Below are 6,000 nucleotides of genomic sequence, written 5' to 3' on the forward strand. Positions count from 1 at the left end.
CTGTATTAACAGGGCAGAAAGAAGTAAAGCACACAGTGACACTGAAATCCTTTCAAATTCCATTTTTATTTAACTAACCATCATGCCACATTTGTTACAATGGCACAAAACTATTTTAGAACCTTTTAGAGTCTTGAGTGTTTTGAAAAGAAGTATATCCTTCAATAAATACTGTAACAAGATAAAGTATATTAACCTTTTGGAATTTCATAGTTTTCTAAATAAATTTGTCATAAAATGTGATCTGGTCTTCATCAAGTCAAGGGTATTGACAAACATAGTGGTTCTTAAAAAAATTAAACAATACAGACATGAAAGAACAAAATTATTTAAGAACAACCAAAAAACTCATAGTGCTTGTGAAAAAAGTATGTGAACTTTTAAGCGAACAAGACTTTGAAAAAGCAAATTGGAGTCAGGTTTTATCACACCTGGAGTCTCTTTAAGATAATGCATTTGGAGGTGTGGACTCCAGCTACTTTGAAGTTTACTTTTAGAGTTAATTTTTTTTATATGGGCCATGCCTCACCAAAAAGAACTTTTAAAAGAGCTACAATAAAGAATTGTTGCTTTACGTGAAGCTGGAAAGGGTTAAAAGTTATGTCAAAGACTTTAGAAATTCACCATTCTACAGACATACAATCTACAAATGGAGATGCTTTGGGACTGTTGCTACTCTACCAAGAGATGGACGCCCAGTCAAAATGACACCAAGAGCACCACGAAGACTCTTTAATGAGGTAAAGAAACAACCCAGAATGACAGGCAAAGATTTGAAGGCATTATTGGAACTCTCTGTATATGAGTCTACAACACGTAAAACACTGAACAAGCAGTGTATCCACGGCAGGACAACAAAGGAAGTCGCTACTTACAGAACTAAAAAGAACATTGCTGCACGCCTGAAATTTGCAAAAGAACAAATTGACATTCCAACAGTGGTATTTGGCAAAATGTTTTGTGGACTAATGAAACGAAGATTGAACTATTTGGAAAAACACAGCCCTACATCTGGCATAGAAAGGGCACGTGATATCATTATGAAAACTTCATCCCAACTGTAAAGTATTATGGAGAAAACCTGTTGATTTGGGCCTGCTTTGCTGCATCAGGGCCTGGCCAGCTTGCAATCATTGAGGGGAAGATAAATTCCCACGTTTATCAGACAATTCTTCAGGATAATGTGTGAATGTCTGTAGGAGGAATGTCTGGGTGATGCAACAGGACAAAGACCCAAAACACCAGAGCAAGTCCACAAGAATGTATTTTACATTTTAAAAAATTCTTGAAATGGCGCCTTTAAAAGTAAATGTAAGATAATTACAAACACAGTTTTTCAATATTTTACTATGTTTTCCCTCAACTTAGACGAATAAATACATATCTCTCTTTTCTCAATGCGTACACTTAAACTTAACTTGATATTTCGCAGAGTCTGCTCAATGTACTAACATTAGTACAGGCGTGTTGGTTATGTTGACCGTAGTTTAAGCAAGAGGGGGAGTAGTCAGGAGTGATGATGTTACTGTGCCCAAGGTCGAAGTGCTACAAACTAAGTGCTCTTCCGCCATACAATATTTTTTACCATACTTCCTCGTGTAACTACGCATGTAACAGTCTTTGAATAGGGAAAACATGGAAGTGTTTGGTGGCTTTGAATATGGAAAACATGGAAGTGTTTGGTGGCTTTTAAATTCATCCCTGTTTGGATCCTAATGAATGAATGGTGCTAGGCTAAATGTTAACACATTCACGCCACACTTTACAACAAATATAGGCAGGGTGCATGAAAGCCAATGTTGATATTTGAAATCATCTACAAACACACCCTTACCCTAATAGAATCTGGACCTTCTTTTGATAGACCCGCCCCACACATACGCAACCCAGGCAACAATGTTAGTTAGTAGACATGCTGGTGATTGGCTACAAGTGTGTTTTGATAGTCGGCCCGTCTCCCTTTTCCAAAACGTTTTTTTTTTCAGAACTTGTGCACCCCACCTTTAAGTGCACACATTGAGAAAAGAGAGGTTTGTATTAATTCATCTAAGTTGAGGGACGAACATGGTAAAATATTGAAAAATTATGATGTTTTCCTTTAAGAAAAAACTACAACAGTTCAAATTAGCAACTGTAGTTATAACCTTTCTCAAACAGACATCCTTTTCTGCATTCTTGATGCTCTCTGTCCTCCTCTGTCCCTTGCCCCAGTAAACCATTTTGGCAGTGCCTTCTCAGCTTCTTGCTGGTTGACCTTGGACATCAGGGTGTTGTTCTTAAGAGCATCTGCAAAACCAAATACATTTTTAAGATAAAAAAATAGTAAAAATGGCACATTTGTTCTTTTAACAATGACAGTCTTTGGCATACAGTAGGTATTAAAGGATGAATACTCAAACCGAGCCCGCGGGACCCGACGGTACCCGACGGGCCGGGTGCGGATAAATATTTAGAAATTAGGTTCGGGTCAGGCTCGGCGCAATAAGGCATTGAACATTTGAAATTTAAAACAGCTTATTATAATATGTAGGTAGCCAATGGGGCTGTTTAAAGCGATAGTTCATCTTAAAATGAAACACGCGCATTCACACATCACCTTCTTATTCATCTAATGTTTAATAGCGGGTTGCGAAACAACGTCATAGGTGCATACTGCCACCTACTGTATCGGGTGCACAGAATGAGGGTGTATATACACTATACGGGGCTGCCGTTTCTCTGGGGATAGTGTTGTATTAGAGGTAAAAAATGATATAAATACTGTTCGGTTTCTCACACAAACCGATCGTTTTGTGTCTTAGGTAGGACATGGATGTGTCGTCACTAGCCGCAGGGTTTAATTTGTATTTGTCTGTGCATGTTTTTTGGATTTTGTTACCATCCATTATACAAATGACAGACTGAAACGATTGGAGTTAAAAATCTACATTTGTGTTCTACTGAAGAAACAAAGTCACCTATCTCTTGGATGGCCTGAGGGTTAGATGATAAACATAAGTTTCATGTTTGCAGAAATGTGTTTATGTTGCTGTGACAATGCGATGTTTAACTGTTTCAGGCTCGGGTTGGGCTCGAACATAAATATCTTAATGCCTGTCGGGTTACGGTCGTGTTCGGTTACTGCCCTGTCGAACACGGGCCGGGCTCGGACAGAAAAATGCATCCCGATCCGCACTCTAGTAGGTATATGCTTATGTTAAACATTATTTTTCCCCCACCCAGCCATACTAACAAGTATTAGGTGTATTCATCTTGAAGTGGCATTGTATACACTGATTGATGTATGAAATCAGAGTATTGTAAGAAAAATTAGAGAGCCAATCAAAAAAGAAATGCACTTTGTACAATTTGTAGAAAAACTGGCCAAAGTCTCTTATAAAACAGTACTAACGCAGAAAAACGACGAAGAGCTACATGTGAAAAGTGTACATCTAGAGAAGAGATACAGAGCTAATTCAAACTATAGCAGTCACATTAATAATCTGATTTCTATATAGTATTAAGTTTGACTGCATGTTTATAGATATATTCATAGATATAGAATAATTAAATGAGAGACAAATATAGGTAATGCCTAGAGTAAGGGCTCAGTCACACCAAAAGCGTTTATGGCAGTTGCAGGCGCCTTTTTTGAATGATATTCTATGGGCAGGGCGCGTTTGCGTGCTGTTTATGCGCGCCGAGCGCCTTGCGGTTTTCTGCCGCCTGCCGCGCACGCGTTTTTGAAGGAGCGCTGAGAGCGGAGAAAGCGCCTGACGTCAATGAGGGGAGAGGCGGGCCTTACGTTGTGGTGAGGGAAGTTTACAGGTGCTTTGAAGAACCGGACTCCACTCGCTCACTCCCTCCTGCGTGTTTGTGCACCTCTCACCCTCAAACAAGGTCAGAGCAAGCGTCCTCTTTTTAAAGTTTCTGCTAATATGACAGTTAACAGCAAAAGAGCGCTCACGCTTCAATATTTGATTGACAAGACAGCTGACTCGGTGGTTGCTTAGCAATATGAAAAGCCGCGCCGCACTGCTCTTTTTTAAAAAAAGGCAGTGCGTCGCGCCTTGCGTTTGCAAGCGTTTAAAGCGCTTTTGGTGTGACTGCGCCCTAAGGCACTATCTTTGTAAAACTGCTTTGAATACACATAAGTTAAGTTCTAACTTAATTTTAAGTATTTCTACGAGTTACCCCAAAAGCTAATAAATGAATGGAAAAAACACAACTGTTACAACACTGCTTATTCAATGTACAATAAACAGTTAATAGTAATAATTAGGGGTTGAACGACTTCAAATTATTTAAAGTCGACTGTTATGACATCAAAGTCGAGTTGACGTCGACTAGTCGTTGATGTCAATCATACAAAACACAAGAGATGGGACTGCTTTGCAACATTCCACAATTTATTAGCAGAACATTAATACAGATGCTGATTATACAGCTTATGTTGCAACTTAAATTAAAAAAATTATACAGCTCATATGTTGCAACTTAATGCAACAAAAACTCCCGTTTTAGAGCATTTTCTTATCGATCCATGTCGGCACAACAATGCTAAAATTATACAGCTCCTATGTTGCAACTTAATGTTAACTAGGGATGAGAAAACTAAACATTTTCTTGACCGGCCACCAAGCCTCCTTAGCCGGTTGAAACCGTTTAAAATATGCTATGTTGTTTGAAATAACTGCCATTTCGAGCCGCGCCTGCAATTTCGCAACTCTGTCGCATCTCTCTGCACTCTGCCTCCGGCTCACACACACAAACACACACTTTTTTAAATCCCCTACAGCGCTGAACGTGTAGTGGCCTAATCAATAAAAAGTGCACTAAGGGGGGTGGTATTATTAATATGGTTTTAATAAAATATGATTATTATTGTAAATTACTAGACAAGTGATTATAATTTACTTAATAACCAGAATTAAAGTGTGACAAACTCCTAAATATTCTATATGATTTACCTGCTGGCTTGCTGGAGCTTTGAATCCATGTTTGCAATGTTAAACTGCCTTTAGCAGCCTCCCTTTCACTCTATCTTCTTTTTTGTGAAGGCATTGTTTTTTGTATTTTTTTTCTACATAGTGTTCCAACAATCACAAATTTTGTGATATTTAAAATTGGGTATTTTTATTTGATAAGACAAGCATTGTAATTCTAAGAATGTGAATATTTTGTTGTTACTGATAGGACACACACATCTCAGAGATGTCTTTTGATGTCTGCATTTACATCTCCAAGATGTATTTTCTGAGTGTTTGCTCATCTGCAATACGTCTCTGAGACGTTTTCCTAATAGATGTCATACAGACATACTGAAGAGGTTTTTGATTTAAAATGTATGTAAAACAGCTCTTTAGCAGACATCTTACAGACGTACCTGTTTGCTTGCTAAGTTGTTAGCGATTTTAGAAGACAGAGAGCAAATAATTACTTACCGAAATACAAAAAGGAACTACCAAATTACTAATTCAGCTGATCAGCAACTGAGTTAATGTAATGAATCTACCTGTGACTGCAACAAACTTAGAGAACTGTTGTCTCCACTCTCCAAAGATCGGACAGAGATTGTGAGAAATGCACTGGAGCGGCCAGGAAAAAAGGAAGTGGATTATCAAAATCAGTGGATCTTAGAGTAGTAACAGAACACTTTAAGCGGGGTTTGGCGGTTGATGAGAAGGGCACCTCAGCCGATGAAGCCAGAAAGGCAGTGGCTCTAGCCACCATGCCACCCCCCTGTGCACGGCCCTGATCTGTTACCACTGAGATGTCATGTATTTCCAAATCTAAACCCATCTTATGCGGAATGTTGCCTAATAGACTGCAACACGATAAAACCAATGGATAAAACTGGCACCTTCAGAATGCGTAAAAGACGCACCGGCCAAAGCAGGTCTAACTCACTGTGTGCGAGAAAGCCCTTGTCTGTTTTAACAATTGCAGCAAAAATATTTAATGCTAATGTATGAGGCATATAGGCATACGCTGAATTTGATTCATTTATGATGAGGCGCG

This window comes from Misgurnus anguillicaudatus, chromosome 22 (assembly GCF_027580225.2).
Source record: "Misgurnus anguillicaudatus chromosome 22, ASM2758022v2, whole genome shotgun sequence".
NCBI classification, from domain to species: domain Eukaryota; kingdom Metazoa; phylum Chordata; class Actinopteri; order Cypriniformes; family Cobitidae; genus Misgurnus; species Misgurnus anguillicaudatus.